This window comes from Bos taurus, chromosome 22 (genome assembly GCF_002263795.3).
Source record: "Bos taurus isolate L1 Dominette 01449 registration number 42190680 breed Hereford chromosome 22, ARS-UCD2.0, whole genome shotgun sequence".
Taxonomy (NCBI): Eukaryota; Metazoa; Chordata; class Mammalia; order Artiodactyla; family Bovidae; genus Bos; species Bos taurus.
The window spans coordinates 1,082,460-1,109,954 of NC_037349.1; the positions used below are offsets into that span (position 1 = coordinate 1,082,460).

The following is a 27,495-nucleotide window of genomic DNA, read 5'->3' on the forward strand; positions in this document are numbered from 1 at the left end:
TGGGGGTGGAGGGAGTCCCCGCCTGTCCCCCTCAGGACCCCATGTGGTGGGGAACCCAACTCAGCCTGAACCCCCATGCTTCCATCTCAAATTCCAACTGGACGTTCTCTGGGTCACAAACAGGCCCAGAGTCCCCTTAGCACATCTCTGTGAAAACATTGTTTTCTCGTAATGATGATGTAATGGATAAGAAATCTTGTAAAACTCTGATTAATCATGCAAATATTTATTCAACAAATATTTATCGAGTACTACTATAGGTTACATAGTTTCACACTGACAAATGTGGTAAGCATAGAGTAACACAAAGCGAAGGAGCAAATACATTTAAGTTGGCTGTTAGCACCACGAGCCTGTCCATCACGCTGCATGCCCCGCGGGCCCTCAGCTACTCGTGTGTGGATTCTAACTCTCCTCGTGACTCCACTCCACTCCACTCCACAACTCCCACTTGCCACGGTCCCTACAATGTGTGCCCTGGCTCAGCCAGCAGGGTGCACTCTCTGCTGCCGGCAGCTGGCTCTGGGCCATCGCCTCCCGAGGGCAGGACCCTGAACTCCCACCAGCACAGTGCCATGTCCACACCGCTCCATTGTTGGCTCACACCTAACCCGAGCCAGTGTAAACACCCCATCTTCTTCACACTTACGTAACTCGTGCTTTTTCATCCTGTCAGTCACTCAACAAATAGTGCCTTCAAGAAAACTACATCCACACCAAAAGTGGACAATTTTCCGTAAGACGGTCGGACAACAAACAGACTAAGGAAACACAAGGACTTGTGATCTACAAGTGAACCCGAAATTAAAATTTTCCATGTTAAAAGTTAACTATATTATTATCAGTAGTTGTTAAAGGCAAACCCGGCAGGTAGAGTCCCAGGGACACATGGAGTTCTATCACATCCCACAAGCATGCTCAGACACGAGTGTTTGAGGGGCACAGTATATCTCTGAGATAAGAGTCAGATTCTGTCATCAGTTTGAAAATCAGTAAAAAGAACATCTTTCAGTTTAAAATGTTATTCTTAGAAGTTACTTCTTTTTTTTTTTAATTTTATTTTTTTTTACTTTACAATATTGTGTTGGTTTTGCCAGCATATTGAAGTTACTTCTAAGAAGGGAATAGCTGCTTTAATGACTATGACACATCAGACGAGCTCCTTAGTTTCCCAGGCATTACCCTACACATAAATACAGGATAACCATCTATTTTACTCAAATAGTGAAAACACTCATGAATTTTCCTTAAACTCTAAAGCTACAAATGTCACTTACAAAGGTCTTTATTCATTCTTTCATGTTTTGTGAATATTTTTTCAGGAGCAAAAGGTCTAACTCACCTTTCGTACTCCCTTCATAATTAACAAACTGTCACAGAATCAGGTAACTATTAAGAGCAAACTCAAGGTCAGAACTGGAGAAACCCAAAGCTTTAGTACACTGAGGCTCCCTGATGTGCCCTGTTCATTCAGCTCTGACCCACATGTGTTCAGTTCTGTGTTAATAAGCACTGTGAACACACAAAGCTCAAGAAACTGACCTCAAATAGGTGGAAATCCACTTTAAGAGAAACAGTAAACAGAAGAGTTAAGTCACTCAAACTCAGAAAAGTTCATGATGTGGTTCACTGCAGATGACACAGATCCTGGTGCGTGTGTCTGGAGGTGGGCAGGGATTGCTAGGGGAAGAGAAGGGAAGGGGAGAGAGGAAGCTGCACAGCTAGATGTGGTCACTTCAAGGACAGCCCCAAATGTCATGAACTTACGAGGAAAACAGCCATGTGTCATATGCAGCTATAGTAACCAGTTCCTAAATGATGTCTGTGGGCTGGATGAGTTAACGCACGAGTGTAAGTGTGTACACTGAGTCCAGATACGTTCCATTTTGGACCTACCTAACAGAGTTAAGGCGCTTACGACCTGAGGAGATTTGACTGCAGGGAGGGCTTTGCACTGTGTCAGCAGGGGCCTTTTGCCATGAGCATGGAGAAGAGGATGAGGACCAGGACGGACGCAGATACAGAAGGCCCCGAGGACCCACCACCACGGCATAGGTGTGAGCGCAGAGGTGCGGGCTTCCTACTGTGTCCATACTTTCCCAAGCAGATTTCACACAACCAGGCTTGCTGTCAAGCCTGATTCAGATGAAGTGTCCCAATTTTGGGAGCAAGGGACACAGATGCATGTATCAGCCTTGATGACCCAACTTGAGTGTGGCTGTAGAGGGAGGAGGGTTTCTGTAGGACAGCCTGTCAGGGCTCCAGGCCTGCTCAAGGCAGCCCTGCCCACCAGACTCTGGCCTCCCTGTCTGGGCAAAGACAGCTCTTCCTGCCAGATGGTTCCATCCTCCAGTGCTGCCTTCCACACAACACTGTCACCTGGTCCTGAACACACTAAAGGGAGGATGACCTGGAGGGAAAACTTGCTCAAGGTCAGTGAAGGCTGAGGTGGGTGGAGTTGGATGGCCGGATCCCGGCTACAGCTGGTGCTGGGCCCTGGGAGCCACCTGAACTGGGCCATACGGTTTGAAGGAGGGAAGCATGGAGTGCCAGCCTTCAACCTTCCAGAAAGGGTGGGTGCAGGTTTGGGCAGAGAATGGACAGGAACAGGCAGCCAGGTGGGCAGGCTCTCCTCTTCTATGGTTGACAAGGCCCCACACGGCCACCCGCAGCAGCTGCTGACAGCTGGAAATTGTCCACGGAGGGGAAGGGAGGGCACCTTTTTCACAAACTGGGAGAAATGAAAACTCTTTTTCAGAGACGGGAGAAATCATCAGTGTCCCTTGGGAACTGGGTTTGTCTGCTTCCAACAAAACCATCTCATTGTAAAGCAGATCAGTTAAGAGCTCAAACAAACAAACAAAAAGCAGTGTGAGCTCACGTGAATCACCTGGAAGAAGGGCCAGGGGTCAGGTGTCTGAGGAGATGGCTCCCCCACCCCTTCTTCCTGGGACACAAGGGCCGCTAGGTGGGGACAGGAGCCGGCAGGCGCTCCCAGTAAGGGGTCAGAATTCTCAGATTTGCTGTCCTTTGCATTTTAATTGTAACATTTGCTTTTTGGCCTTGGGCAGCTAGCCAACAACATTATGACCCGCATTTCTCCCAGGGCGGGAGGCTTTCTGCTGCCCTGGAAAGCAGAAGCTGAGCTTCCACTGACACAGGCAGCGCTCTGGGATCACATGCAAACCCCACAGTGGAAAGCACGCCTGGGAGGGAGGCGGCTCCAGCAACCACAGGCTGGAAGTTCCGCGGCCACCGGGACGCAGAGTATCGGGACAGGGCGCACACTAACATCCCTGCACCACCTCTGGACCAGGGCCACGTGACGTCGGGCTCCTTTCCAGAGCTGCGGTCCTGCTTCCTGGGGTCAGGGGTCTCCCAGCCCCCCAGGCCAAGGACTGAGTTCTTACAGGAGCTGGGTCCGTGAAGTTTTATTTACTCAAACACGAAGTTATGACAGTGAAACATGTCGGGGAACCACAGGGATTTTCCTTAAATAAGCAGAACCCATATTAAACTGGTAATAATTAGAAGAGTCTGCTTTGAGGAATGTGCAGCAGGCTAGATTCTCTCCCTGACCTAGGAAAGCTAAAATAACATATTTTTCCTCAAACTGTGTCGCTGAAAGGCTTGCAGGGCACTGTTTTCAGAGGTGGAGGGGGCTCTCCTGGTGCTGGAAATCCACATTTTCTTTTCTTGGCTCTTCTCCCACTCACCATGTGTCCCTGTCCGCAGGGTCACCCAGAACTGAGCAGTACGGGTGCACTGGGCCCCAGCAGTCAGAGCCCAGTGCCCTCACCCTCTGCAGTGGACCCTTCCTCCGGATGGCCCCAAGCCAGCCTCAGTCACACTGCAGCCATGGCATCCCCACCAGGAGCGTGGAGACTCACCCCTTTCTACTCAGCCCACCCGGCATCTGCTCCTCGGGCACTGACGTCAGCCCTAGTGAGCAAGAGGCTGGCTGCATGCCCCCGCTACAGTGTGCACTGCCGGGGCCACGTCTCTATCTGGTGGCATCTGCCCTTGATCCGTTACAGAGTCCCATTCCTGGCTACGGCAGTCCCAGGGTCTCTGGGGAGAGCAGCATTTAGACTGCTTTCAGTGGAGGCAGCATCATTACTGCCATTACTATTAACGATTGATTGCTACTTAAAATACTGAAAGAAAAGTCTGCTTTTTGAAGAATAGCAAGGCTTAACATGTGAGGGTCCAGTCACACGAGGCCAAGGTGCACGATCAGTGTTGTGGACACCACACTACTCCCAGAACCCCTTTCTAGTTAATACATACATCTAGTTAATAAACTGTGCCTGAGAAAGGACCGTGTGTAAGCCTTTTTTGCGAGGCTCAGAGCCATTTCTCATCAGTGTGCAGGCACTGGCTCAGTGTCCATTCATGTAATCCTCCAGTAAACCCCAGAAAAGGGAATATTGATCATACTACAGCAGATACGGAGAAGGCGATGGCATCCCACTCCAGTACTCTTGCCTGGAAAATCCCATGGACGGAGGAGCCGGGTGGGCTGCAGTTCATGGGGTCGCTAAGAGTCGGACACGACTGAGCGACTTCACTTTCACTTTTCATTTTCATGCACTGGAGAAGGCAATGGCAACCCGCTCCAGTGTTCTTGCCTGGAGACTCCCAGGGATGGGGGAGCCTGGTGGGCTGCCATCTATGGGGTCACACAGAGTCAGACACGACTGAAGCTACTTAGCAGCAGCAGCAGCAGCAGTAGCACAGCAGATAAAACTAAGGCCCAGAGAGGATGCGGGATTTGAGAAAACTCACTCCGCTAAAGCAGGCACCACAGAGCTGAGATTCACGTTTTTGTTTTTTTTTTAACCACTCTCAACCCAGTGCTTTTTTTTATCAATCGCTGTATGGTGGTGCTGGCCTCTATGACTCCACAGCTGGAGGAAGCAGGTGAGAACTCCGCCCTTGTGGTCAGAGACATTTAAAGAGCAAACACTCTGCAAGGTGAGAAGGAGGTTACAATGGAAGCTCTGGGATAAGCTTTCTAGATGGAGGGAACAGCTTGTACTTCAGTGGGAGAAATTAAACAGTGATCTGTGTGACTGGAGCCGAGTGAGCCAGGGGGACAGTGAGTTAACATGACGCTGGGGAATGGGTGGGGCCAGCCTGAGTGCATGAGTGCGGCTCTTTACACTTTTGAACAAGCAGACTTAAGAGGGTCATGACCCTAACTTGACCAAAGAGGGCTGAGCCCCATCTTTGTGTAAAGACTTCCTAGGACTGTGGCAGCCGCACAGGTCACTCTCTGGGGACTAGAATCACTCATGCACAGAGCTGTGACCTGGGCAGCTCCAGCAGTCTGCAAAGGAATGACTTTGCAGGGCTCTCCTGAGGGTCAGGAGCTGTCACACTGCTCAAGGGACCTTTCCAGTACATTAAGCACTTGGGGAAGAACAGGATTTCCAAACTAAACCAGATGTCGTGCCCTGCTCTAGGGCTCAGATCCTACAGGTAACACAGACACACAGAGACAAATACAGGAGGGAGGGGATGGAGCAGGCATGTGCTAAACCCTAGGCAGAGGCCAGGACACCTGAGCTCTTTGGGTTTTGGGTTTTTTTTTTGTTTTTGTTTTTTAAAGAAGAAACAAGGTTTGAGCAGGTAGAGATTTGAGCCACATTCTAGAGGGAGGGCAGAGTAGGGACACAGGCAGACGGCTATGGAGATTCAAGGCTCAGCCACAGCTATGGGCCAGATGACCCAGGGCTGGCAGGAGAAAGCCAAGAACACCCCGGCCTTGACCCCGCTGGGCAGATTTTAAGCTGGGGAGTGACTTCATCAGATTTGGGCTTTAGAAAAGGACAGCAGTCACCCATTTCATAGCAGCATTAGTCACAACAGCCAAAACGCAGAAGCAAGCCAAATGTCAATTGAAGAATGAATGGATTAATAAAATGTGGTAAATATACACAATAAAATATTACTATCTTTAAAAAGGAAGAGAATTCTTCTAAGCAAGAGGTTTGCACTCCTCTGAGCTTGTGGACACGGTCTTGATTTTCTTTATCACTCATACATGAAAGAACCCTGCTCCCTGCGGGCTGGTTTCTGAAGAGGGCCTCACCCGACTCTATCCGTGGTTCTATGCTGCCCAGAGCCTCTCACGTGCAGCCCTGGGAAAGGTGAGGGATGCCCAGGGGCGTGGCTAGGCTGCCAGGGGAAGGTCTGTAGGAGGATGATAGAGGCCTGGAACAGCTAGTCTCCAACTGTCAAATGTGACCTGTGCGTGAAAAATCAGATTTCCTTCCCCAAAGCCCATCTAAGGGCTGACAGGTCTGCCGGACCAGCGGTAACCTGTGAAACAGTGAGGAGGGGCTGAGCACTCACGAGTCCATGGCCAGGAGGGTGCCATGGCTCCAGGTTTTCCCTAATAAAAGCTATGTTAAAATTCTACTTTCTTCATGCCTCCTAGGTTGTGAAGCTGTGGTAGCCCTTTCTATGCACATATCAATGAATCATTAGCCCTATGTGCAATCTGTAAAAATCGTATTATAATTTATAATGTGGATGGAAATCATACTTTGCTAATTTGGATATAAAAAGTCATGTAACGTACTATATCAACAATAGCAAAATACTTCATGTGGCTAAAGCATACATACTAATACTTCCACTTATTTTAAAGGGTTGAAAATACTCTTTTAATATAGGACTTTGAGTTTCTAGTTCTATCGTCAGTACACTGGAGGCCATTTGTGCTCCTAATTATTAACACATAGCCACTCCACGCCTCCGTGCCACTTCAGTGTCTTCTTTGTGAGAATTAAGCTAGCTGGTTTCTGTTTTCTGTTATCCTTCTAGCCTGACTTTCTTCTTTCTGGTGTTACAGAAGCAACTGAAGTCGAAAGATCTGGGTATGGCTCCAGTGTCCCATTACGTGGCCACGTGGTTCTCCAGCCCTGTTACCTGCAGACGGGCTGCCTCAGAGAGCACCCCACTGTATGCACGCACCGAAAACCTGAGTGGTTCTGGCTACACACCTCCACTGATCATTCACAGGGAATGGAAATACTGACACAGAACTTTTTTTCTAATACAAGGACTTCAGACTACTTCTCAGACTTACTATTCTTGTCAAATGGCAAGTGTGTGTATAGATAGTACTTGGGACTTTTTGAATCTCATATCACAACCACGCTTGCTTACTTTTAAAACCATGGGGGGTGGCAGTGAGGTGAGTTAGTCTTAGACACAACACAGACTCACAATGCCGTTGTTTTCTTTAAAAAAAAAAAACTATATCAAATATAGATTGAATTTTCTAGATAGGTATGCTGGTTAAACATAGTAAGCATTTGGAAAGGGGTAATACAACTCCTGCAAAATTTAATCTCTGAGAACAATTTTAAGCACGGATCAATTACAGCAAAGACAAGATGAGACCCTTGACTGTGACACCATTCAGAGAATCAGGAGCCTCCAAAGACAATGATAACAAAAACTTTTTGGGGGTTGACTTTTCAATACAGCATCACCCTTTGTATGTTCCACAGACACTGTATCAGCAGGCAGGCTACAACTAGCATCAGCAAAATACTTGTGGAAAAGATATACATGTAGTGTCACCAACTTCAGGCAACAAAAGTCTGATGATTTCATTTCCACTTTATAGTATAATCCAAACACTCGGCCCATAAAACCAATGATTCTCCTCCTGTTGTGGATCCTGACAAAGTATTCAGAAAGCAGGGGAGATAACCAGGGTTACTTGGTGTCTACACCAAAAATCAGAGTGGAAAGTTTGGGAAACACTAACAGAAAAACGAGAGCCTTGCCTGGCCGTGGTTTGCTGTGTATACATGGCTTGTTCACACCATTTGTACCAATAGTTTGGATGTCCTTTAATTAAGAGACAGTTTGTATTTGATGTATATAACTCCTTTCTGGGAGTCACCAGCATTCTATGCTATTTTCATTCTTAGAGACATTCAAAAGAAGAAAATCCCTGTGTGAACTCTGGATCGGCTGTCCTGCAGTTCACCTGACTGTGCCCTGGGACAGCGGGCCCTGTCACTGTGAGCACCCACCCTGCTCATCCTGCAGTGTCCTGTGTGCTGACCATGGTGGAAGCCCCACCCAAAGTCACAAACCAAGACTCGGGCGCTGGAGCATGCCCTCGGTCCCATCGGTTTGAGCCCAGTCTATCTATAAAGAGTCGCCTTTAACCACTGTCTTCTATTGGCTCCATGAAAGTCTGGTAACCAAAAAAACAAACAGACAAAACCACTGTAAAAGCATCATGGAAGGTCCTATCATGCCAGAAAAGATGCACATGCATGTCTCCAAAGGTAAATTACAGTGATGTCCAAGGTTACCCAGAGGCCATCGGGCAGCTGTGTTTACGTAAACTTCACCGACTTCATTCGCACTTGTAACTCAGATTCCATGCAGGGCCCTGGAGCCAGCTTACACAGCTTGACAACGCATATGCTGTTACCTAGACCCTACATATCAGCCCAGAGAAGCCACGTGTCATTACAAAAAATTTATTTTAAATACCCCTCATTACTGAGGGAAAACCAGTGGACAAAGCTAGAACAGGAAGGCCTAAACGGTTTGGATCATCATCCCTGTTGACAAAATATATATTGAGAACACTCCTGTAATAAGTGATCATCCGATTATAACACACGTAGACCATGGTATAATATATGTTATGCATTAAGAAGAGAAAATCATGAGATAAAAATTAAAGTTTCTGCTCCTCAATAGAATATTTTCCCGAGGGAAAATATCAATCTTTGATTATTTTCTAGCCCTGTCACAAAATACATAATATGAATATTCAGATGATGTCTTCTTTTAACCCTTCTTTCGCCTCACAGTTGCCTGTGTGTGTGTGTGTGTGTGTGTGTGTAGTGAGGTTTAAGATTCACTCTCTCAGCAGTACATTTCTAGTAGACAACACAGTACAATTAGCTATAGTCACCATGCTGTACATCAGATCCTCGGAACTTATTCACCTTACAACTCAAAGTGTATGCCCTTCCACCAGCATCCGCTCACTTCCCCACCCCCTCTCCCCCAGGCAGCCCCTGGCAGCTACCGTTCTATTCTCTGTTCCTACAAGCTCAGTGTTTGTTAATCTGTGTAGACCCCACACATAGTGATGATATGCACTACCTGTCTTTTTTTGTCTGGCTTCTTTCTCTTAGGATAATGTACTCCAAGTTTATCCATGCCATGGCGAATAGCAGGCTTTCCTCCTGTTTTAAAAAAATTGCATCACATTTTCTTCATCCATTCATTAATTAATGGACATTTAGATTGTCCCCATATCCTGGCTCTTGTGAACAATGCTGCTGTGAACACGAGGGTACAGATATCTCTTTGAGATACTGATTTAGTTTCCAGGAGTGGAGTTTCAGGGTCATAGGTAGTTCTATTTTTAGTTTTTCAAGACCCTCCATACTGTTTTCCACAGTGGTTGCACCAATTCACTTTGTCACCAGCAGTGCACAAGGGTTCCCTTTTCTCCACGTTCTCACCAATACTTGTTACATCTTATGTTTTTGATAATAGCCATTCTGACAGGTATGAAAAGATATTCATGGTTTCAACCTGCATTTCCATGTATCTGTCAGCCATGTGTTATGTCTTCTTTGGAAAAATATCCATTTGTGTCCTTTGCTCACTTTTTAAATGGATTACTTGTGTTTTTTTTTTTTGCTATTGATTTAGTTGTATGAATTTCTTGTATATATGCTGGAAATTAACCCCTTATCAGACATATGGTTGTACACAGTCTTCTTTCATCCCAATTTTAACCTTTTTAAAGCAGCAGGCCAAATCATATACACAAATACATTTTTCATTAAAAAAAAATTTGATTGAGTGTATTAGACTTCTTTCTTTTGAGATTTTTTATAAATAAGTTTTTCTGAATAACAACACTAAAGTACTGCATAATCCTCTAAATTGAAATCTGAAGTAACTGGATGTTGGAGGAGATCCCCCCAGAGCTGGCCATGCTGCTATGACTTAGACGGCACAGGCCTGTGGTTGGGACCATGAAGCCGCAAAGCCTCCCTGAAACCAGGAGGCTCCCAGCTGGTGCTCACGCCCAGCTGCGTGCCTCGCACCGGCCTGCAGCCTCCCGCAGGGCCACCTCCTCCCCGTGTGGCTACCTTCCTGTTACTGTACAGTTCTGCTGGAGTGGTCCTGTCAGATTTGCATCTCTCATTAGATGTGTCAATTGTTGTCAGGAAACAGACTGGTTATAAAGAAATATAAATTTAAGGCAAACCCTTTGTGGCTTTTTTCTTATTTTATTGATCTAAACAGGGCATTCTTTCATTATTGTTTGAGAAAACAAACAAACAAAAAAAGAACGGTACTCATAAGAGGTTGACACACTAATAAAAGAGCAATTACTGTTTTCCCCTCACTCTTTCTAGAGAAGCACAGTTATCTGCGACTTCCTCCAGCAAAGGCAATCAACAAAAAGCAGGCTCACATTTCCAGGGCAGCGTTTCAGCCTGCCTTCCCTGAAAACATTGTTCATGTGAACGGACCCTTTTCATTAAGAGAATGTTTTTGAAGCTATCTCAGGCGGGCAGTGGGATGTGTCTTACAGGTGCTCTTTGAAAAGGATTCTGTGGTCAAATAAACTTGAGTGACTGTGGGTGGTGACAACGTCAGACAGGTCTCTTCAGGGCAGAGTCCTTCACTTCCCAGAGTCCTTAATATAAAATGTGCACAGGAAGTAGCTTTGTGCATGCAGGGCCTTCCACTTAGAACTTTTTTTTCAAGAACAACTTTAGCACTAACATGTGTCTAAGGAACAAAGCCGGGAATCACAAACTGAAGAAGCACCAAGGCACGTGCTGCCCTTGAAAGGACAGCCATGGGCAAGGCCAGTGACACTCTCTCAGTGGGCCCTCTGAGAAGCAAGGAAGTGGATCTCCCTTCATTCACTGGGGGCAGATTTATGCTTCAATAGGACCTCCCCTTGGCCAGAGCCGAACAGTAAGAGAGCAAATTAAACTCCTATTTGCTTAGGTGCTTATTCTTTTCAATCTATTTCGGCCAACCCTTCGGAGATAAAGCCTAAAAAAAGCTAAATATTCAGGCCCCTGATGTGAGGACTGGAACTGGAGGAGACCAGGAGATGTGGTAAGATTGTAACAAAACCTGCAGCATATTTCAGGGACCCTGGCTGCCCACAGCACCATCCAGTAATATCATGTGAACCACATATGTCATTTAAAATTTTCTAGTGAAAAAGTTGGAGAAGGCAATGGCACCCCACTCCAGCACTCTTGCCTGGAAAATCCCATGGACGCAGGAGCCTGGTGGGCTGCAGTCCATGGGGTCGCTAGAGTCAGACATGACTAAGCGACTTCACTTTCACTTTTCACTTTCATGCATTGGAGAAGGAAATGGCAACCCACTCCAGTGTTCTTGCCTGGAGAATCCCAGGGACGGGGGAGCCTGGTGGGCTGCTGTCTCTGGGGTTGCACAGAGTTGGACACGACTGAAGCGACTTAGCAGCAGCAGCAGCAGTGAAAAAGTGAAAGAGTTAGTTGCTCAGTCATGTTCAATTCTTTGTGACCCCAGGCTCCTCCATCCATGGAATTTTCCCAGGCAAGAATACTGGAATGGGTTGCCATTTCCTTCTCCAGGTCACATTAATAAAAAAGTAAAAAGAAATAGCTGAAATACATTTTAACAATATACTTCATTTAATGCAATATGTCCCAGATCTTTTTATTTCAATGTGTAATTAATTTTAAAAAGTGTTAAGATTTAGTACAAGAGAAAGTATATGAGAAATCTTACTTTAGACTCATAGCACATCTTAGTTTGGACAAGCCACATTTCAAGTAGCCAAAAGCCACTGAATGCGACTCATGGTTACCTTACTGGTAAAAGTCTAGAAACCACAACATCAATAATCAAAGCAGCAGCAGTAAAATAGTTAACGTTTGCTGAGCACTGTCTACATGCCAGGCACTTCATACATCACCTCCCTGAACCCTCCTTATGTCCCTAAGCCCTGCTGCCACGGTGCTGGCATCTGGCAGGTGTGGAAACTAAGGTACAGAGAAGTCCTCATCGTTACCAGGCGGTGGTGTTGACTCTGAAGCTGCAAGACCCCATGTGCACTTGGGCCAGAGACCTCCTGTTGGAAAATTGTCCTTAAACTCGGTAAAGGTACCTTTTATCATGAGGTCTAACCTCTTTTTTACAGATGGGAAAATGGGATCAATTATTGGGAAAATCATACAATATAGAAATTCAAATTAAGTTCAACCAGTTATGTAGCAGGCTACAGTCACACTAAATTTAATTAAAATGTGTCTACTTCATTAAAAAAAATTATCCATTTGGTTCTCTAACTTGTATTGCATTCATACAGAGAGAGTAAGAACTAATATATATAATAAACTAATATATAATCAACTAAAGAACTAATATATATAATATATATAAATAATTTTTTTAAAAAATCTTGCTTAATGGAGTTAGACATTTGAAAATATCTATTTCATTGTTTTAAAACTAATAGTTATGTTGAGGTCTTCAGCCGCATTCTATCTATTCTTTGATTTTTTTCTCAGCTGGGGAGATGCAGACTTGGGGAAGTTGCAGCTTAAGCAAACCTGGAGGCTCTTTGTAAGGAAGCTGGAGCGGGAGCCGGAGGGGGCCCACGCAGCACCATCCGCTGAATGACTGTTTCCCTGGGGTCCACGTGAGCACACCGACCACAGGGCCCTGCAGCCCATGAGCCATGAAAGCAAACTTTTCACCTGGCAATTGTGGGATGTCTATGGGCCTCTCGTTTCCATCTCTGTTAAATGAGAACTGGAGCAAGAGCCCATAGAGTTCTGAACCCATTCATTCACTCAACAGATACTTACTGAGCCCTTGTTGTATGTCAGGCACTATTACAGGGACAACTTCAAAGTTCAAGAAATGATTGTGTTTTATGAGACACATGAATTATTGGGCTGGGAGGGGGGGCTGTCAATGAAGCCCCCCTGTGGACTGTAAAGCTCATAGTCCAACAAGACCCTGGGTCACCAGCCCTGCCCAAATGCCCCAGGAATACCCCACAGGTGTGTGGCCCCATTCCAGGACTCTAGTAACTCCCTTCAGGCATGGCCTAGAGCATGGTGACTTAGCCCTTTCAGGTGTCTCTGGCCGCTGGTGGCCAGCACCCCACAGCGCTGACATGGTGACCCCTGCCTGGAAGAAGCTTCGTCCTCCTCTGCTAGGCTATCAGGTATAGTGATATAAAGCCCCAACACACAGTCTCACTGTCAAGTACCATAAAGCAGAAACAGGCATGCATTTACTGTTCACTGTGTAATTCAAACAGTTAAATGCATTTTACCCTTGGGTGAACTGCTATCAGAGAAAGGCTATTTCAGAATGGAGCAGCTGCCTTCTCTCCATGACAAAGCTGGGCTAGAACAAGCTGGGTTTTCTTCTGGTTCTGGGGAGTGGCAGGGAGAGATTTCTTCACCTAGTGGCACTTTTGAATTGCCAGGATGGAGACAAAAGAAGAAAAGAAAAGCATGTGTTTTATGTGAAATTTATGTTGTTTCTACAACAGTGAGAGAGCCAGTTTCTAACTCCAGGGCTTCACAGATTCCTTTCTAAGCAAGTTTATGGGTGGGTATAATTAAGGCGTCTTCACAAGACTCTTGCTTTCACTTGGTAAGCTTTCAGGTTGGACAGGCTAGTGCAGGTGGAGGTGGAATGCTGGCCTGAGAGCAAGCCATCAGGAATGCCAAACTCCAAGCCTCTGTTGCACTGCCAAGCGTACAGAAAACCCAGAAGGAGGAGTAATTAACTCCAAAGCAAGAAGAATAAAGCCCATGAGTGTATTCTAGGGTAATATGAAAGAAGATGGATGAGTATGAGCCTAATTTAGTGGTTTTGGCCTAGCCCAGGCTTTTCCTACCTCAGCACCACTAACATTTGGGGTTGGGGATCATTCTTTGTGGTGGGGGCTGTCCCTGGCCTCTCCCCACTAGGCGCCTGTAACACACCCAGTGTGAAAACCAGAAACTGCTTCAGACATTGCCGAATGCTCCCTGGAGGAGCTCTGAAGTGCAAGTCGCTCGGTCGTGTCTGACTCTTTATGACCCCATGGACTATACAGTCCATGGAATCATCCAGGCCAGAGTGCTGGAGTGGGTAGCTGCTCCCTTCTTCAGGGTATCTTCCCAACCCAGGGATCGAACCCAGGTCTCCCACATTGCAGAAGGATTCTTTACCAGCTGAGCCACCAGGTAAAGAATACCTGGTGTGTCACACTGTAACACATCCTGTGTGAAAACCAGAGAATGCTTCAGGCATTGCCAAATGTTCCCTGGAATAGTTAGGGGGAGGAAAAATTGTGCCCAGTTAAGAACTGTTGGTCTAGACCTCCATATTCCTGAACACAGTTAAGTTTATTTGCAACTCAAGTCCTAACTTTGAGGGTAACAGCTTGTGCACGGTAGTCAGTCATTACTGGCAGTGTGAAGGACAGAATGTTTGATTTGAAATAAAATAAGTATTTCTAAAGGATACCAGCTTATCACAGTATTTGACATTTAAATGTGATAGTCTGTTTTAAAAACAACAAAAGGAAATTCACAGACAGCTGCTACATCCCAGTAAAGTCACTGTCACCTACAATGCTAATTTCCATTTCCAGAGATAAATAGGAAAGAAGAAAGAACTATTAGTTAAATGCGTACAAGCAAAGTCAAGACCAGGGCTCCTCCTCACTCATGTGTGGTGGCAAAATTTGACCTGTTATCATTATTTTGTTGAGATTTTTTTTTTTCTCTCTATTCTATGTCTTTTGGTTTGAAGATTCAACAGTTTATCTGGTTGATGGTTCAAAATTTTATAGCTTCCTCACACACTTACATACAGTAAATTACATGAATCACCTTTGTAAGGAGACTCAGCCACACCCACGCTAGGTGGAAATATAAAATGAAACAGAGGAATCCTGCACAGAGTACAAAAAAGCATAAAATACCTGGGATATGAATCACAGAATCAAATGACCTTTGCTTTCCCTGTCCTTGACATTCAATTTTACTTCATTGAAAAGTTCTCATTTACTGCCTGGGCTAAGTTGCTTCAGTCATCTCCGACTCTCTATGACCTACAGACTGTAGCCTGCCAGGCTCCTCTGTCCATGGGATTCTCCAGGCAAGAATACTGACATGCGTTGCCATGCCCTCCTCCAGGGGATTTTCCTGACCCAGGGATGGAACCTGCGTCTCTTAGGTCTCCTACATTGGCAGGCGGGTTCTTTACCACCAGTGCCACCTGGAACTGTGGTCTTCTCAGCAATGTGCCAACCCTGTGCAGATCCAGACACACAGACAGATAGGACGTGACTTCAGTAACAAATAAAAATAACCACCAACCACTTAACTTTCACAACACTCTGGCATGAAGCAAACTCACTGTTTATAATGTTTCTTGAGGTTACAGTTAATACCTATTTCCAAAATAAATGAAAGTGAAACTTATTCTTCTTGGTCGTAATATTTAAGACCTTTAAACGGCCTCTCAATATGCACTTAAAGTCACCTTACTGACTTCCACACAAAAATAATTAGTTTTTCTTTTAATTACTAAGGACACTCTGAAGATCAGATATTACTCTGAACTGCCTGCCAATTTCTACTACTTTAAATTTTTAAAAAAGAAAGAAATCTATACTCCTGAGTTCTTTGGATGATGGTGAATACAGCAGATAAAGCTCAGACCCTTCTATTCAAAGAGGTCTAATCATAAATGCTAAGATATGCTTTTCCTTGATAACTAAATTCTAATCCAACTACTAATTCCTTAAAAATACATTGAAATCAAGTTATTCACTTTAGAGATGAATTCTCTGAAAAGTAAAATAATAAAACACTTGGTATTCTCCTTCAGACATGCTTGTTTTTCTATGTACTCCAAAATCACTTTGCCAACAAAGGTCCATCTGGTCAAGGCTATGGTTTTTCCAGTAGTCATGTATGGATGTGAGAGTTGGACTATAAAGAAAGCTGAGCACTGAGGAATTGATGCTTTTAAACTGTGGTGTTGGAGAAGACTCTTGAGAGTCCCTTGGACTGCAAGGAGATCCAACCAATCTATCCTAAAGGAGATCAGTCCTGGGTGTTCATTGGAAGGGCTGATGTTGAGGCTAAAATGCCAATACTTTGGTCACCTCATGCGAAGAGCTGACTCATTTGAAAAGACCCTGATGCCGAGAAAGATTGAAGGCAGGAGGAGAAGGGGACAACAGAGGATGAGATGGTTGGATGGCATCACCGACTCGATGGACATAGGTTTGGGTGAACTCCAGGAGTTGGTGATGGACAGGGAGGCCTGGCGTGCTGCAGTCCATGGGGTCACCAAGAGTCAGACATGACTGAGTGACTGAACTGAACTGAATGAGAAAATTCATGAATTAAGATGATCATAATCTAATCTTTTGTTGGTTTAAAAAGTTCCCCCACCACTACCTTTAAAAAATAATTCATGCTTCCTGGTGAATAAAGATGTGTTTGGATTTTAGAAGTTTATTTGAAATCCAATCATACCTTAGACATGTTCAATGGGTGCAGCCAGTATTTATTTAGTGCCTACTGTGTACCTGGGATGGGGCTGAACACTGTGGGAAGAATTAATCAGATAGTTGCTTTTCACATAGAGTTTACAATCTAGTGAGAAATTTGTTCTCATTACTTTACCAACAAAGGCTCGTCTAGTCAAGGCTATGGTTTTTCCAGTGGTCATGTATGGATGTGAGAGTTGGACCGTGAAGAAGGCTGAGTGCCAAAGAATTGATGCTTTTGAACTGGGGTGTTGGAGAAGACTCTTGAGAGTCCCTTGGACTGCAAGGAGATCCAACCAGTCCATTCTGAAGGAGATCAGCCCTGGGATTTCTTTGGAAGGAATGATGCTAAAGCTGAAACTCCAGTACTTTGGCCACCTCATGCGAAGAGTTGACTCATTGGAAAAGACTCTGATGCTGGGATGGATTGGGGGCAGGAGGAGAAGGGGATGACAGAGGATGAGATAGCTGGATGGCATCACTGACTCGATGGACGTTGAGTCTGGGTGAACTCCGGGAGTTGGTGATGGACAGGGAGGCCTGGTGTGCTGCGATTCATGGGGGCGTGAAGAGACGGACACGACTCAGCGACTGAACTGAACTGAGAAATTTGTACCAGAACATAAACAATGATAATGCAATTTAGAACATCATAAAAGAAGTACAGAGTACTTCCGGCTCACTCTGTGGCTTTACATATAACTTCTTCCACAATCAATGACTGATTGCACGTGTGGAGTTAGAACACTTCCCATCATAGAGACTCAGACTGATTTGCTAAGGCATCCAGCAAGGTGGGCAGGGCAGAAAGGCCTTGTGAACTCCTGAAGAATCTGACGTTGCTGGGACTTCTGTCACTGAATGTAGATTTCCAAATAGAACCCCACTCTTTTTCACATAGCTGATTTTATTCCTGGATGAACAGCAAATATCTTTTGATGCAATAGACTTGACCTGACAATTTTAGAAGTTTATAGTGGAATTCTAAATGTTCCAATGACCTCTTACCTAGTTAACAGTGTAAGTATATACAAAGGTTACCAAATTTCTCATGCTCCCATAAACAAAATCAGATAAACATCCAGTGCCTATTTAATCTTAACCTGAGATTTTCTGGGAAAAGGCATGCTATCTCTGAAACATGGTAGTTCAAAAGACATGTTTTGTAAGTAGACAGCAAAAAAACAAAAACAAAGAACATCTCCCTTCAATAATCCAGTGACCTGATGGGGAAATGTAGAGCAAAGCAGAGTCGGGAAAGCACTTTAAATATTAGTCTGTAATGGTTCAAACCAGCCTTGAAATAAAAGCAGCAACGCGTAAAGGGTATTGAAGAGCTCTGATTCACCCACTTTGCACCTACCAAAGCTTTCCCCGATGCCATTACAGTAAACAGAGAATGCATGTAACGACACAGATCTCCCAAGCTCACCTTTTTCTTAAGCATCTTGATCCTACCTGACTTTAAGATTAATATTTCTTTGAATATATGTATATAGTAGTTCTGCAGAAATCTTACAGGCAATATAGCTATAGAGGTATAATCCACTTTTTATGCTTCCCTAGGTAGAACCACTCCACTGAGCTCACATGGCCAGATTCCAAGCTTGAAGTGGAGAGGCATCGCCACAATAAAACCTCGATAAGCAGTTTTCTTTGTTGTAACAAGGGCCAGTGGAGACAAGGCTGGATCTACCCCACGTGTTAGCAAACTTGTTTAAAAACACCTGCTTACACACTGTGACCCTCACAGAGCTCTGAATCTTTGCTTCACCATCAGTGTATGAGTTAAGAGGACAGTCATATGTTGGAGATTAGTTAGTCTAGGAAAGAGATATCAGCCAGGTGCCTGGAGAGCACCCATCTCTTTCCTTCATCCTCAGTAGGTTAGGGACGGCTCCCTGCTCCCAGGGCTGCTGGGTGCATGTCAGGCCATGCTTTCTCTGTAGCCACTGTGACAGCATGAGAGAGTGTGAACAAGCGTGGATGCATGGAAATTCTTCCTTAAATACCTACACACTCAAGTGTTCCTAGACACTCTCTATAAATGAAGATCTCAGCACTAACCCTGCATGATGCTCGGTCTTCAACCTGCCAGGACAGAGGGGCTCTGCCCCAGCCAGGCCATTCCACTCTGGACTCAGAGTTGATGCCTCGTACCTCTAGGAGCCTCTGTTGCCCTTCCTCATCCCTGCACACTCACCTCCCTGTCCACCTGCGGAGTCCAGTGTGGCCCCTGAGGTTCCTCTCCTTCCCGTTAGGTGTCCTTAGTTCTCATCACTGGTCCTCATCTTCCACTCTCTCCCACCATCTCTCCCACTATCCACACCTGTCTTCCAGGTTCTTCACACAGCGGGGAGTGCACAACAGAATTCCCAATCCCAAGTTTATTCTGCTACTTGACGTCAATGGAGCATCATGGAGCATCTGATGATCAGACCCCTGCTATGGTGTGTTGAAAAAGAACCTAACTGTTTGCTTGTTCCTCGGAGCTTCATTCATTTATAGTGAGGTTGCTCACATTTAATATTTCATGGGCTTTTCTTTTTTTTTTTTTTTTAACAGAGAGACAATTTCCTTTGGACCCCAGCTGGGGAAAGTCAGAAATGATAAAAAGTTCATCCACACATCTCTGCTTCTGTCCACTCCTGGGTTACTGATACTAGACTCAAACTCCTGCTATCAACTACCAAAAACCTGAGTGAAATAGTTGAGGCAACTCTTTTCAGGCACAACCACGGTCAGTGCCAGCCTAAACAACAGAAGAGAAGGGAAACACACAGTAAACATGTGGCTCCGTGGACAGCTTTCTTTTTCCCTCCTAATTCCATTAGTACTCAGGTGACTGCTGAGATATCACTGGAGGGTGAGGTTCACTGCACCCACCGTCAAGTGGTGATCTATTGCTACAAAATGGTTCAGTCTGCACAAAAGTTCAAAAGAATTCAGATTATCCTCAAAATGAATAAATAGGATTTAAAATCTCATGAAATCCACAGGCTCTTCCCCAAGGGGTACATCTATGACCCCCAAGTTTGAGAGCAACTTTACAGCAGCTTCAAAATTGCCACTGCTACTGAAAAGCTCAAGGTGGGAGTGGACTTTCTCCAGGCAGCAGCCCCGGTGGGGACGCATGGTGGACTTAGAGTTGTGTAGGAACAGCGCGCCTGCACGGTGATGGGTTTGTTCAGCACTTTTCCGAACCTCTGGGCTCTTCACAGCCCCCTCCCTCTGGAGGAAGGCCCACTGCTCAGGAAAAGGCCGGTGCTGCAGGCCAGACGCTGCCTCCCGCTTCCTGAATGACATTTTCACACCCCTGCCGCTCTGTCTCATACCCACTGTGGCGGCCCCTGTGGGACTGGGACTCTCCATGGTCTACCTCTCCTGTGTGCACTTTTCCCTAATGCCCACCAACTGAACCCATGTTCACCTTTCACAACCACCCTCCTGGTCCATCTCAGGCCCCACTAACGTGCCAGGATGCATGGCACGGGACTCAGCCATGGAATCCTGTAGATAGCCTGGTAGACTCCCTCCCACAGCAAGTCCATGGCATCCCCTTGCCCCAACTTCCCATCCAGTGTCAAAATAACCGTCTCAGAATTGGCATTCAGAACTGAGACAGACCTTCTGAGGAAAGTATTAACAAGTATTTTGACCAGAAAAAAAGAAGTCAGTGTCTTTCTGGCAGCTTTACCAAAGGACTGAAATTTTTCTCTCTTACAACTATTAAGCTTATGGTAAATGATTCTAGATGTTGACTTAGAAATGTGGAAGGAGTTCATATTTTCTGAATCACTTCAGTTATTTTGTGAACACAGGAGCTTGGGGTTTGTTGTCCCTGATAAAGACATCAAAAATGCAAATGGGGCTATTCTTATATGATTATTAAGACAAAATGAAGTGTGTCAGAGGCTCTGAGAAAGCTGCAAGGGACTCAGAGCTACACCATGCTTCACGTCCATGTGCCAGCACCTACTGGACCCGTTCAGCTTTTGTGTGACTGTCACTTTGGCTGCGAAGAATTCACAAACCCCTGTAGACTAAATTCTCACTTTCGGAAATGCAAGGGAAAGAACAGGCTTCTGGACTGAAGGCTCTCTATGGGCAAAGACTATATTTTCTGACTATGGAAGCCAGTCCCCAGCAGCTTTTCGGTCCAAAGTCTATGCAGGAAATATTTAATGCACGTCTATTGAGTTGAACTGAACTGAAAAATGAAAATGAAACATGACCTAAGATTCAGCAAAATTATATCAATCTAGTATGATCAAGTGCCCCTGTGGCGCTGTGAGCACAGTGTGACGGGGTAAGAGCCAAGGCGCTGGGAGTCTCTGGAGAGCCCCACAGGAGGATCTGAAGGAAGGGAACACTCATGCCATGTGCACTGGCAGTGTCTTTACCATGGGGTTGGCTGTCCCTTCACTTTCCCTGTGTGTGTCTAAATACAGCTCCACAAGAGCCTGGCACTGGGAGGTAACAGGCAGGGAAGGAAGATATGGTTATCTCGGAACGACACTGTCTTTCTGCAAGAATTCTCCAGTTGGTTAATACCTGTTAAAAGAGGCTCTCTGTGTGGGGATTTTTATATATATGTAAGGAGGAGGAGTATGCCACTCGAATGCTATCCTTTTTTAAACCTATATTTAAAATAACCTGTAATTCAGTTCAGTTCAGACATGTCTGACTCTTTGCGACCCTATGCACTGCAGCATGCCAGGCCTCCCTGTCCATCACCAACTCCCGGAGTTTACCCAAACTCATGTCCATTGAGTCAGTGATGCCATCCAACCATCTCATCCTCTGTCGTCCCCTTCTCCTCCTGCCTTCAATCTTTGCCAGCATCAGGGTCTTATCAAACGAGTCAGGTCTTTGCATCAGATGGCCAAAATACTGGAGTTTCAGCTTCAACATCAGTCCTTCCAATGAACACTCAGGACTGAATTACCTTTAGGATGGACTGGTTGGATCTCCTTGCAGTCCAAGGGACTCTCAAGAGTCTTCTCCAACATCACAGTTCAAAAGCATCAATTCTTCAGCACTCAGCTTTCTTTACACCCCAACTCTCACATCCATACATAGCTACTGGAAAAACCATAGCTTTGACTAGATGGATCTTTGATGGCAAAGCAATGTCTTGGCTTTTAAATATGCTGTCTAGGTTGGTAATAACTTTCCTTCCAAGGAGTAAAAGTCTTTTAATTTCATGGCTGCAGTCCCCATCTCCAGTGATTTTGGAGCCCCCAAAAATAAAGTCTGACACTGTTTCCCCATCTATTTGCCATAAAGTGATGGGATCAGATGCCTTGATCTTCGTTTTCTGAATGTTGAGCTTTAAGTCCAACTTTTTCACTCTCCTCTTTCACTTTCATTAAGAGGCTTTTCAGTTCCTCTTCACTTTCTGCCATAGTGTAGTGTCATCTGCATATCTGAGGCTATTGATGTTTCTCCCAGAAATCTTGATTCCAGCTTGTGCTTCTTCTAGCCCAGCGTTTCTCATGATGTACTGTGCAAATAAGTTAAATAAGCAGGGTGACAATATACAGCCTTGACGTACTCCTTTTCCTACTTGGAACCGGTCTGTTGTTCCGCGTCCAGTTCTAACTGTTGCTTCCTGACTTGCATATATATTTCTCAAGAGGCAGGTCAGGTGGTCTGGTATTCCCATCTCTTTCAGAATTTTTCAGTTTATTGTGATCCACACAGTCAAAGGCTTTGGCATAGTCAATAAAGCAGAAGTAGATGTTTTTCTGGAACTCTCCTTCTTTTTCGATGATCCAGCGGATGTTGGCAATTTATCTCTGGTTCCTCTGCCTTTTCTAAAAGCAGCTTGAACATCTGGCAGTTAATGGTTCATGTACTGTTGAAGCCTGACTTGGAGAATTTTGAGCATTACTTTACTAGCGTGTGAGATGAGTACAATTGTGCGGTAGTTTGAGCATTCTTTGGCATTGCCTTTCTTTGGGATTGGAATGAAAACTGACCTTTTCCAGTCCTGTGGCCACTGCTGAGTTTTCCAAATTTGCTGGCATATTGAGTGCAGCACTTTCACAGCATCATCTTTCAGGATTTGAAATAGCTCAACTGGAATTCCATCACCTCCACTAGCTTTGTTCATTGTGATGCTTCCTAAGGCCCACTTGACTTCACATTCCAGGATGTCTGGCTCTAGGTGAGTAATCACACCGTTGTGATTATCTTGGTCGTGAAGATCTATTTTGTACAGTTGTTTGTATATTCTGTCACCTCTTCTTAATATCTTCTGCTTCTGTTAGGTCCTTACCATTTCTGTCCTTTATTGAACCCATCCTTGCATGAAATGTTCCCTTGGTATCTCTAACTTTCTTGAAGAGATCTCTAGTCTTTCCCATTCTATTGTTTTCCTCTGTTTCTTTGCACTGATCACTGAGGAAGGCTTTCTTATCTCTCCTTGCTATTCTTTGGAAATCTGCATTCAAATGGGTATATTTTTCCGTTTCTCCTTTGCTTTTCACTTCTCTTTTTCCACAGATATTTGTAAGGCCTCCTCAGACAGCCATTTTGCTCTTTTGCATTTCTTTTCCATGGGATGGTCTTGATCCCTGTCTCCTGTACAATGTCATGAACCTCCATCCATAGTTCATCCGGCACTCTATCTATCAGATATAGTCCCTTAAATCCATTTCTCACTTCCACTGTATAATCGTCAGGGATTTGAGATAGGTCATATCTGAATGGTCTAGTGGTTTTCCCTATTTTCTTAAATTTAAGTTTGAGTTTGGCAATAAGGAGTTCATGATTTGAGCCACAGTCAGCTCCCGGTCTTGTTTCTGCTGACTGTATAGAGCTTCTCCATCTTTGGCTTAGAGTAAATTGAAGTAACAGTAAGAACAGCCTCACTTTGAATTGGAGAGATCTTTTTGCTATTTATACCAAGAGAAAGAACAAATGTAAAGCCTTGACTTAGAAGTCCAATACTGTCTTTGAGATCTTGATTTTTCTAATAAAACCTTGGCTTTCCCTGTAGATGTTTTATCTTCTCTACTGCATGACTGTGATTCTAGTATTTTAAATTATTATAGCATAACATATATGTAGAAAAGTATACAAATAAAAAATGTTCAGCTCCATGAATTTTTCACTGAGTGACATATCTGTGGAATCAGCATCTGAATCAAGAAACATGACTTCACCAGCAATCCAGAAGACCCCCTTCTAGGCCACTTAAAGAAGGCAAAATAGACCACATAGACAAAAATAAACATGGGATGAATATAATGCTACACACACAAAAACCCAACCACTCTGACTCAAAGAGAATATAGACTTGGCAAATTAACCCCAAAACTACAAGAAAATGTTTGGCTTGTCCAAATAATCAACAAAAAAGTAATCAATCTATCTGTCTCTATTTCTCTGTCCATCTGTTCATCTGTGTTCTTCACTCATCTCTCTTTAGCTTTCCCACCTCACGACTGCATGGTCTCCAAATTTGAAGACCAACAAATTTCATTTTAAGAAATTACCTTCTAAACAGTATTGTAAAGACTAATTTATAATACTACCTAAAAAGCTAATTAAAGCAGCGAGCATTTAGCTTATTAGATAAAGATGTCAAATTGAATAGTTACAGCTTTGTGAAGATGTTCCACTTGGTGGGGGCGGGGGGTGGGGGGTGGTGGTGAGGTGTGGGCAGGGTGCATAGGACCTCCCTGTGCCTGTTTTGCAACTGCCAGTGAATTTGTACTTCTTTAAAAATAAAAAGCTAACAACAAAAAGCCTTGCTGTTACAACAAACCACCATTCATATTTACATAACGTGGTCAGTGTTTTCAGTATGCTTTTCCTAAGAACTACAACAATTTAAAAAGTCTTCTGAAATTCTCTATTAAGTGAAAAAAAAATTTTGAGAAAAAATAAGATCCATACGTTCAGTTCAGACAAATACCCACTTTAAAACAGGGTTTAAAAGTGAAGAACTTACTGTCACTAACATTATCTAGGGGATGTACAGTGGTTAACTTCCTTAATCCTCACCTTCCTAACCACACATTTTCTTTTCTCCCATTCTTAAAATTAAAAAAAGAAACGCTAACCATAAAATTAATATTCTAAGAAAATAAACGTTTGCTTGAGTGCTGACTGCTTCCCTCTGTGTCCTGCGTATTTTCAAACAGCCCGCTCCCAGGCAGGCTGTATCCCCACCCCGTACCATGTGACTCCAAAAAGCTCAAGGGTGGCAAGACCCGGAGCGAAGGTTAGAATGCCCTTCATCCCAGCTGTAAATTAAGTGTCTCATAAATCCTCTCACTGTTTATAAAGCAGCTATGCTGCTAGCAATGCCTATGAGATAAATGATCAACTTTGTACTGTTAGCTTTTCCATTTTTGGTGTTTCTTGCAGCAATTTATTTTTACTCACAGATTTAAAACAACTTTAAAAATAACTTTTATATGCTGCTGCTAGGAAATAGCAAGTCTCTAGTGTATTAATTCATGACCATCTGTTATCTTGCAAATTCAAAAACAATGATAGAAATAATAGACAGATAGACAGGAAGAATGATGGGTAACTGGTGCATTTTCATGGCTCCACAAGAGCACCTGAAAATCTTAGTACAAACTCAGTGAAGAACAGGAAAGCAAAGGAAGTTATGAGGCTGGCGCCCGGATGAAGGCAGCGGCCGCTGGGTGGGACGTGTAGGGGCTTAAAACCCATCACAAGTGCACGAAGCACTACCTGAAACAGTTGAATTAGTTTCAGAGCAAATAACACTTCCACTTTTTTCTTTCTTTAGAAACATAACTGTCACTGAGAGGGGCATGGGCTTCCGACAGGGCGTCTGCGAGGGAACCCTGAAGTCTTAGAGGCTGGGAAATGTGTGTGGCCATCTCTGCTGTGTGTGCTGTGGTGACGAAAGGAGAAAGTGAGCAAGGAAAGCAGAGGAGAAACGGCCTTTCACCATGGCCACAATGAAGCGCCAACGTGCAAATAGCACAGGAATAAGTCATCAAGTTGTACAATGAAACCAGGAGCATTTTAAAAACCGGCTCAGGGATCTACAGGAACAAAACAACAACAGCGCTCTTTTGAGGGAAAGTGAGGCCCACTGCGGAGGGAAAGAGTGGGTCTGGGGAGCCTTTGCTGCTGGGACCCCACAGCCTTCCCAGGACCCAGAGCTGGTGGGTGTCTGGGGCAGAGGCAAGCATCTGCTGAGGACACGGGTCCCAGGCGGGCTCCAGAGTGACCCTTCCTGGGCACATGCAGTCAGGTAGGTGAAGGGACAGGAATCGTGAAGGTTGAGGTAAGGGTTAGAGGTTAGAGTGCAAGGCACAGCACTTACACAGTCATACAGTGAGCTCCTGTGGAATGGATAATCATCTCCTTTCATCCTCTTGGCAGCACCAGGAGATAAGCACTACGACTGTGTCTCCATTCTAAAGATGAGGAAACCAGGACTCACAGGGCTGCTGGGCTGAGCCAGCAACCAAGAGGTGAAGCCCAATCCAGACCCCACACCACCCTGTGTGTGTTCAGGGGGCAGGGGGGCCTCAGTAACTTTTATCCAAAAAGGCACCACATAGCAGATCTAGACGTTCTCTGACATAATCATTTTGTATATTTATATTTTAGTCCCATGTGCACATTTGTTTGTCCTGTTTATAAAACATTTAACCCCAAGTAGATGTTAGAGATACAGAAGGTTATTATTGCCTTTCCTAGAATGAAAAAAAAAAGTCATCTGTCGAATGTTGATGATGATTGGTCCTAGAATCACTGGTCTAATGCATCCTTTAGCATAATAATATGTAGACTGGAAAAATTAATCATAAACATGATAATTCTGGACACAGAACCAGTGAGGTTCACAAACACCCACCTAATGGAAGCTTTGGTTTTGAGAGTAGTTACTTCAAGAGCCCTGAACAGTTGGCACGTGTGACTTTGTTGGCCTCCAGTTTGGGAGGTCCTCTTCACCCCACAAATGTAGTCACTTCTTGGCTGAAGAAGTGTCTTCTTTCCCTGTTTGAGTCAAGAAGCCCAGGGACATTTCCCCCATTTAATAATAACATTTTAATAAGTAACACACATATTCCACTCTACAGTCCCCAAAATACAAACAGATACAGATTCTTCAGGAGAATCAAGTTTGTATCAACTAGTGGGCAGAGATCATTGATAAGTGACTGTGGCAAAAAGACACCAACAACAGAGACAGTCAGGATGGTCAGAGGGCAGTGGTTGCACACCTCTGGAGGCGGCACACACGTGCAGACCTACAAACATGTCCCAGCCACGTGTGTCAGGATGCACACGGTTCCCACCTGTCAGGGCCAGCCAGGCCACACCAGGAGGCAGAGGTGTGTGCATGTGTGTGAAGCTCTATGAAATGTCACCGATCAAACTCTAAGGAAACCCCTCCCACAGACACGCTCCTCCCTGTGAGGCACACTCAGCTTCCACCTCTCTGGCCAGAGCCGCTTCCCCAGACAGACACAGGCTTCATGATCCTACCCTCTCCCCGTCACCGAGAGACGCCACTGAGTCGGCATGCTTGATGGCTCATTTCAAAACCACTGGGTATTAATTATCATTTGTTACTTTTAAAGTGCCTCTTAAACTCAGCCTGAGCCCCTTCTGGCTGGACAGAGCAGCTTGTGAACAGGACATGTGACAGTCACGAGATCAGGACTGCATATTGTTATTACGTTACATGATACCTAGTGGTTCTGTCTTAATTAAAAATCAGCCTTGTACATAGTGTCCAGAAGTCACCCCGCCTGTAAAACTTCTATAAACTGCACTCGGCAGCCCTGTGTTCACCCCTGTTCCATTTCACTGTGACTGTCACCTCGGTCCACCTCTCCCTTGTCACCTAGGTGAGACGATACAAGCTTAGAAGGCGGATAAAGTCC

The 27,495-nt window shown here is 44.7% G+C and overlaps 1 protein-coding gene across 1 annotated transcript in view; it reads right to left on the reverse strand.

The window, feature by feature from the left end:
- EGFR (epidermal growth factor receptor) overlaps positions 1-27,495 on the reverse strand; it is a 217,481-nt gene that overhangs the window by 178,395 nt on the left and 11,591 nt on the right. The gene's annotated exons all lie outside the window — the stretch shown is intronic.